The following is an 8,791-nucleotide window of genomic DNA, read 5'->3' as shown; positions in this document are numbered from 1 at the left end:
AGGCTCCAGGAAGGCCGTTGGGTTTTGCGTGCTGCAGTCTCCAGCACCTGGAACTGTGACTGCATGTAATACACGCTCAAATACTCGTTGGATGAATGGATGAGCGAGCAGATTGCCCATAAAATATTGTAGTGGCTATTCTTTCTTCTCACTTGCAAAGTCAATATTAGAAGCAGGTGCCAGAGATAAAGGTAATAAAATAATGTGCATTAAAAAGAACATCAGAATGATAGTCACTAAAACATTGCCAGCAGTTATTGTTGATCTGAGTTTTGGGACGGGTAAATTTCATTATCGTGATTTTCCAGAATGATTTTACTAAACATGAATTGTATTGCAATCAGATCTAATTTTTTAAAATGTATGAACACTTGGCGTGCTCTCTAATTTGGTATTCTTCTGGAAGCAGTTCAGGCTATAACCTGTGCGTTGGGATGGGGCATCAGAAACTTCCTGAACTGTAATTAACTAGAGCCAAAAAGATGCATCTTCTTATTCCAGCCACCTGCCCACAGCTCCGCCAGGAAGTCTGTGCAGACAGACTATGCTCTGTGAGTCTTGGATCTGAGAGGTGAAACTGGGAGGTTCTCAGAGTGAGCAGCAGTTCACTTAGCCAAGACCACCCCCGATGGTGGGTTTCAAGCAAGCAAGGATGTGGGGAGCAAGCGGGTGTCAACTGGGAAGCCGGGCTGCAAGCAGAAGTGAGGAGGGCTGGCCAGTGGCTTCAGGGTCAGCAGCAGCCGATGAGTAACGTGGGTTGTATGCCCAGCACCTGTGGCAATCCCTGGACCCTACTGATGTGTATAAACATCTCTCAAATGTGTGAGTGACACACCTTCTAAGTCCAAGAATATAATAATCCAATGGCTACATAATTTTGAAGGCAATAAATTTGGGTTAGAATTTTGGCTTTGGGTATTATCTGAGTGATCTTGGACAAGGAACTTATCTCTAAATTTTAGATTTCTCAAATGCAAAACGGGGCTAATTACAGCAACATTCAGGGTCATTGAATTAGTGATAACTGAGTAAATGAAAGTATTATGGTTTTCAAAAATATGTGAGCACAGTGTAAATACATGCAATAATTGATTTCACTTTGTTAGAGCTGTAGATTGTTAATAGCTTTTGATATTATAAAAATTAAAATGAAAACAAGGTACTTTTTCTTTTCCCCCTAATATAAATAAAGAAACCAAAGCTCCCTGAGTTTAAATGACTTTAGATTAATTTAAGATCACATGGATAGAAAATGGGAAAGCAAAGATTTGAATCCAAAAGGTGTTCTTTTCACTTGGTCAGTATTTCCCACTAACATTCCCCTCTTGCTTTCTGAAATTCAGAGTTCAGGGGCCCAAGCCTGCCCTGCCTGAGAATTTCCAAGGCAGTTCTTAGGGGGCAGGTGGGATGCATTGATCCCCAAACCAAGCCATCTTCAGCATGGAGTTAAGATCCGGAGTGAGCGTGCGCCCTCCCGCTGCCCAGGACACATTGTGTGGCCCATGCGGGCATCATAAGGCTGCACCTGCCTCTCGGGACAGGTGACTGATGAGTGACTTTCTTCCTCCCTTGGTCCTGCTGTTTGAATAAGGATGAAGCCCTGAACTAACAGGTTGAGGGCCACGATTACCATTTATTGCCCGAGATTTTTTTGCTACCTAGATAGAAATAAGACAGATATGTTACTAAATATTAGAAAAGGAAGGGTATGGTACAAAAATAAAACACATAACCTAAAGTATGTCAAAAGTATCAGACAATATAAACTGTTCCAGTAGGCAGTGTCATGCTGGTAAATGTTTAACAACCACTTGTCTTTTTTTTTTATTCTTATAATTTTTAAAATATATATATAACTATTTAATGTGGAACGCTTCACAAATTTGCAAATCAGCCTTGTGCAGGGGCCACGCTAATCTCTGTATCCTTCCAATTTTAGTGCATGTGCTGCCCAAGTGAGCACAGCCAGCTCGCTGAAACCCTGCCCCGGTTGGTAGCACTTGCTCATTTCTGTGATGTGAACACGCCCACCACAGCCACGTGTTTCAGGCTACCGACGTGACGTTGGAAAGAGATGCCCGTTAACACGTCACCTTGTCATGTTTCCACAACACAGATGTAATAGAGCAACCTCAAAAGCCTAGATAAGAGTAAAATGTAATAAAGTCATCAGGAAGTGGTGAGTTTTTAGTATTTTTACCTTTGTCTTTAATATATGTAGTAACTTTATTTTTAATAATGGCTATCATTTTTAAAATAATGTTTAACAGCTTGCTGTCACAGATCCTGAAAACTTTAACATTGGCTCTCAGGAGTCGGTAAGACTGCCTCTGGCAGTCTGGAAGCTGCCTTCCCCTCCCCCAAGCATTCTTGGTCTTAAGGTTGGGGGAGATCCAAATGCTGTAACATAATTTAAGGAAGTTTATTCTGAGCTGAATATGTGTGATCACAGGTCCGGAAGTCATGCCCAAGGATTCTTGAGCAAGGGGTCACGAGGTGGTCGGGTTACAGTTTGGTTTTATACATTTTAGGAAGATAGGAATTGCAAATAAAATCATAAGTCAACACATGGAAGGTGTATATTGGTTTGGCCCAAAGGAGCATCTCAAAGTGGGGACTTACAGGTTATAGGTGGGTTTAAAGATTCTTTGATTTGTAATTGGTTAAAGAAATAAAGCTTTAGTTAAAGACTTGGAATGTTTTAAGACAAGGAAGTCTGCTCATGGAAGACAAGCCACAATATGCAGAGGCAGGTGACCTGTTCAGCAAGTTGATGGCTTGCAGGTGATTTAACCTTTGCCCTACATGGCCTTCGGTCCTGTTAATAATTTAGTATCTTACTGTCACAAAGACTCTGTTGTGTCAGTCTTACCATCTCTGTTTTAACATCAGTGCTGGTCAATTGCTGTACCTGGACTCTAAAAGGGAGGGGGATTACAAGGCTGTCTGACCTCCCTTCCCCTCATGGCTGGGATCTTAAGGTTTCTGGAAGTCCACTTGGCCAAGAGGGGGTCTGTTCATGGTGGGGGAAGTGCTTAGGATTTCATTTTAGTTCACACTGGGAACACCTTGGGAACAGGCCTTAGCCCCTAGCCATACCTCTTCCCACCCAGACCTTCCTCAGCATCCCAGGTGAGAGGAGGCAGGACCTCTCTGGGTTCCTGCAGAGCCGGAGGAGTTAAAGCGGGTCTGCCTTGAGGTTAAGCAAAACTAGTGCTCTATTGCTGAGGCTTCCTGGGCTCAGCTTTCCCTCATTTCCCAACCCAAGAGATAGCTGAAATGTCTTCACAGGCCCTCCTCTCACAGTTAGAGATCCAAGATTAACATGTGAGACCTGCCAACTGCCTGACACTCACTCACATCTTGAGGAAGAGGCCCAGAGGCTGGAGCCTGCCTAGGAAAGCACGCTGAGGCTGACGCATGGCACAGCTGGCCTGTGGCAGCTCTGTTTGCCTCCAAGGGGCACCAGCAAACACCAGCTATGCACAGAGGGGCCTTTGCTGCAAGGGCAGAGCACTGCCGGTGGAGGCAGGAAGTTGTTTGTTTGGCTTCAGGGTCAGACAGACATGGATGACAATCTGGTTTCCTTGGACATTTTATTTAACCTCTTTAAACTCATGTAAATCCCACGTGTAAATGGGGAGAATAGTACCCACCTCAGTGTCGTCCTGAGAGTCAAAGGAGCAAATCCATCTGAAAGGATCAGCAGAGTGCCTAGGACATATTAATATGTGCTCAAAATGCAATTGACATTAATGTTATTTTTAATATGGTCATAGTGTATAATGATGCTTCGTTGCTATGAAATTGATCAATCAAAGCATTTCAGGCCAGGTGCAGTAGAAGCCAGGAGTTGGAGACCAGCCTGAGCAACATAGTGAGATCTTGTCTCTACAAAATATAAAAAAATTAACCAGGCGTGGTGGCGTGCACCTGTAGTTCCAGCTACTCCGGAGGCTGAGGCAGGAGGATCACTTGAGCCCAGGAGGTCAAGATTGCAGTGACCTGTGATCATGCCACTGCCCTCCAGCCTGAGCAACAGAGCAAGACTCTGTCTCAAAAAAGAAGAAAAGTATTTTGGCACTAAAAAAACAAGTTCTGATGAATATTAATCCATAGACTTAAGAAAGGAATATCCCCTGCCCATACTATAGAGATGGAATCTATTGGCAGCTGCTTTCAGAACTGGAACATAACTGCTGTGTTTTGGATGTGGCCCCTCCAAATTCAGGTGCTGCCAGGGTAAGGGGTGGGCCTTTAAGAAGTGATCAGGCCATGAGGGTTCCTCCTTCGTGAATGGGATTAGGAGCCTTATAAAAAAGATTTCAGGGAGGGTCAGGCTCCCTTGCTCTTTGGCCTTCTGCTGTGTGTAGATACAGCATTCCTATCCTCCTGACAAAGGACACAGCCCTCACCAGACAACCAAACCTGCTGAAACTGTCAGTGCCTTGATCTTGGACTTCCCGGTCTCTAGACCTGTGAGAAAATAAGTTATTGTCCAGTTTCAAGGATTTTGTTATAGCAGCACAAAACAGACTAAGAAAGGAAAGGGCAAAAAAACAAGATTTGAAAACAAAGTATCACATGAAGATAAGCATGCCACACCCTTTTAAGTCTGTTGAAACACTCTCACCAGTTTCATAACATGTTGCACGTGAAGAATGTCATTTCGAAGAAGGCTGTAAATTATTATTTTTGAAGAGCATAACATTCTAGTGTTTTCTTTGCCCTCAGTTACACGCATGCATTTACACTTGCACGGACAGAGCAGGGATCTGACTGGACATACGGGTTTTAACCAATGCCTCCTGCCACCCAAACAATATGTTGACAACAGTTCCTTCCCATCACAGGCAATACCTTTCCTAGGCAGCATTTCTAGCACTGCATCATATTAGGAGAAGAAGGGAAAATGAGGTTAATGCATAAAGGAGCGGCAGGAGGCATATAAGATTACACATGGCTAATCTCCACAGATCCAACCGGGGCTGCTCTGTAGTAGCGTTTGGCCCAGGCAGTTTGGGGGCACAGGGGGCCTTGGGGAGCAGCACTGCTGAGCTTTCTCCCCCTCTGAAAGGGTGACGGATGAAAGCTACTGCACAGTTTCTGGGAGCAGCCCCGAGCTGTGTGGTCATTTTGGAAGGTCACGATTAAGAAACACTGCACAAGGAGTTTCCATTTGGGAGGTGGAACAGAGAAGCACAGAGCGGTGGTTTCTGTTTTCAAAGTGTGGTTCATGAACCTCAGATTTGGGGAAGGCACAACACTAAGTAATAAAATTCTTAACACTTATCATACAGAACAGTGCAACTCAGGCCCTTTGAGAGGCCTAAATGTTAGTTTTCTGCACCTGAGAACGATGGTCTCAATTCACACACCGGCCCAATGTACACGGTCCTCAACATAAACAGCCAGAGCTGAGTGAATGTAGGAACTCCCCTTCCTTTCCCAAGGCTACCGGGGACTTCTCTCTTCTTCCCCCACGTGAGGACTTCATCTCTGCCTGGGGCCCCATTTCCTTGTTTGGTTGCTGTTCCCACTTTGCACAGTGATGGCAAAAGTTGGTGAGTACAGAAATGTCCCCAAAGGGCAGGAGAAGGCAAAAGGAAGGAGGACAGAGAAGACTGTCCCTTTCAACCTGGTCTGCACTCCTCCCCCACAGTCCTAGAGAGGGCTCTAGGAGCTGCGGGCACAGCCTGGCACACTGTGCCGTGAACGCATGACAGATACTCACCCTTTCATTTCTTAAGGCAGGCGGGTGGGGCCTGAGGCTCCAGAGCCTGGTGGCCTTGCAGTCTCATCTGAGATGTCTTAGGCAGCAGTCCCCAACCTTTTTGGCACCAGGGACCGTTTCCATGGAAGACATTTTTTCCACAGACCTGGTGGGGTGGGGTGGGGGGGCCGGGGGGAGGGGGATGGTTTCAGGATGATTCATGCACATTACATTTATTGTGCACTTTATTTCTATTATTATTACATTGCAATATATAATGAAATGATTATTCAACTCACTATAGGTTGGGGACCCCTGTCTTAGAGGGCTTCTGGGGCAGAGTAGAATCTAATGATGCACCTTGGGGTCCCCACAGTTCTGATGGACACCCTGATCCACCCTAAGGTGCAGAGTGAGCTGAGCAGGTCCTCCAGCAACGGCAGAATGACCGTGACTGCTACTGGTCATGGTCGGGGCATCCAGGACTGGACGGACCTGGGTGACGCCTGAGGAGCGCTCAGTGGCAGGGCTGGCGCAGGGCGTGGAGACGCGGGTCCCACAGCGGGGAAGCCAGCCTTGCATCCCCACCTCCACTGGATACTTCGTCCTTAGGACAGCTTTGCCTTTTTGGTCGTCCCCAAGCTAACTGCTCCAAGGATGCATGCATTTGCTGCATATCAAAGCTTTGTCATTTTGAAACCCTTAATATGAAAAAGTTCAATTATATTTGAAATCCACTCACATTATAAGAAACTTATATATGTCAATGAAAGAAAAAGAGCTACTGGATTTTTAAAATCTGGCTTCAACTGTTTAACATTTAACATTAAATAAGTTTTACATTTATTACCTACATATCTGTTTAGTTTCTTATCTGAAGGTTATTATCAGAAGTGTGGTCACTCAGGAGGCCGATGCGGAAGGATCGCTTGAGCCCAGGAGTTCGAGGCTGCAGCGAGCTGTAATGCCACCACTGCACTCCAGCCTGGGTGACAGAGCAAGGCCCTGTCTCTAAAAAAAATTTTTTTGAAGTGTGAAGAGATCATTACTGAAACATCTTCATTAGCAAATATATATATTATAGCTGTTTCAACATAAAACAATGTAGAAAAAAGTTATGCTCATGAAGTCAGGCTCAAGTTCCTCTTAAATTTAAAAATATCTAAAGTTTTATTCACATTCAGTATTTAATTATCTTCCTTCCATATTTTGTATTTTATTGTTATAATTTTAAAAAGAAACATATTTCCACCAATATATAGCAGCTCCTAATTTATTCCAGTTTATTTTATTCATAAAATTCTGTATTTTATGAATATGGAAAGACTAGAAAACAGTGCCCTGTACTATTGTGGTGAGTATAGAACCCCATTTCTGGTTACATATATATATTAATGAGCCAACTGGGTAACCGACCCAATGTTAATAGTTTTGTTTCTGTAAGTGAAAGAATTCGGATTTTCAAACTGCAGATAACAAACCCATTATTGTCCCAAACTGTGAGTGCAGAGATCCTCTTCAAGGTGAACTGAAACCAAGTGCAAGCCCATTTGCCGGCTGCCAACAGCTTCTAGAGAGTTGTTTTGTGCTTTAAAGTGACTTCTAGAATAACCCCCTGTGGTTGTGCACACTCGGGCGGGCCCAGGCGGCCTCTCCCTGGCAGGTTTAAAGCTCACATCGCTAGCAGGCACTAAAAGGGCAGGATTGTTTTCATAAACCTGCATAAGAGAGCGAGACCTGACCAGGAAAAATGCAAGAAGTCCACGAACTTGTTCTTTCCGGTTGCTCTCTCCCTTTTGGTCTCTTAGGGGACGCCAGATTCAATTTTTTTCCATCATAGCTCACTGATGCCTCAAACTCCTGGGCTCAAGCGATGCTCCTGCCTCAGCCTCCCGAGTAGCTGGGACTACAGGAGCGTGCCACCCCATCCGATTAATTTTTCTATTTTTAGTAGAGACGGGGTCTCGCCCTTGCTCAGGCTGGTCTCCAACTCCTGAGCTTCAGTGATCCTCCCACCTCGGCCTCCCACCGTGCTGGGATTACAGGCGAAAGCCACTGCGCCCGCCAAGATGCAATCTTTGTTAGACTTTAAAAAATGTTTTTAAGTAAAACCTCTTAATTCACCCCAACGAAAGGAATCTGCTATCGCCTGAGTCAGGAGCAGCCACAGGGAGCCCTGCTAGATGGCTATTGCACCAGCTCCGAGAAAATGCAGCTATATTTGAGAGACCTCTATGTAGGAAGTAAGGCTAATATTTAGTTCCCAGAAGATTAGGTGTGGTTTATAATGAGCTCATTTAGGGCGGGTCGGGAGGGGAGTGGTTTCATAGTTCTATTTTTAAAATGCTTATAAAGAGCATCCTTTGTTGCCTAAACACGGCAAATGTGGGAGAGACGTCTCACGTTACAATTGGAGATGACAACCTGCGCTAACCTGGTTTCCCGCGAAAAGGCCAAAGGGGTACTTTGAAATACTTCGGTTTCAGCTGGGTCCGGGATAATGCGCTTTAGCCTGAGCCAAATTGCACCGCGTCGCGTGGGGCCCGCCGGGCTTCTCCCGCCCGCGCGCAGGAGTCCGCGCCGCAGGGCTGGTGGCAGCTGCGCTCCCTCCCCCCAGGCCGCACAGGCCGGGCCTCGGCGGGGAGGGGCCTGGGACCTCCCGCAGATCTAAAGGGGTGGCAAACGTCCCGCCTCGCTCAAGTCGCAGCACTCACCTAGCTCTCGTATTAAAATACTTTAGGGGGTGACTTAGTGCCAAGACAGTCGATTGGCCCTCGCTAGCTGGACTCTGCAAGCTCAGTCCTACAGGGCGGGCCTTACTTGTCACCTCAGCTAGCCTAGGCCCGCCGGCAATTGTCTTAGGACTTCTCTGGGTCGGGGTAGCAACTCACTTTCCGCAGAAAAAGCGCGGAGCTCTCTAAACTGCGGAGAATGCGTGGGCCTGGGCACAGGGGAGCGCAAGGCGGGCACGCGGGTCAGACTGAGCTCGAGTCTGGGCTCTGCCCCGGACGCCCAGCGTCCCCGGCGGTGGACCGGCGGGGATGTCCACCTGACGCCAGCGCTCGTGCTCCGGGGCTG

At 46.2% G+C, this 8,791-nt stretch overlaps 1 non-coding gene across 1 annotated transcript; it reads right to left on the bottom strand.

Annotated features, from left to right (window-relative positions):
- Positions 1 to 1,859: 1,859 nt before the first annotated feature.
- LOC138375434 (U6 spliceosomal RNA) lies at positions 1,860 to 1,963 on the bottom strand. The gene has a single exon (XR_011231508.1). It is a non-coding gene; the product is annotated as a U6 spliceosomal RNA (small nuclear RNA).
- Positions 1,964 to 8,791: the final 6,828 nt, after the last annotated feature.

Source organism: Eulemur rufifrons, chromosome 25 (genome assembly GCF_041146395.1).
Source record: "Eulemur rufifrons isolate Redbay chromosome 25, OSU_ERuf_1, whole genome shotgun sequence".
NCBI lineage: Eukaryota > Metazoa > Chordata > Mammalia > Primates > Lemuridae > Eulemur > Eulemur rufifrons.
This window is presented reverse-complemented; position numbering and strand designations above follow the sequence as displayed.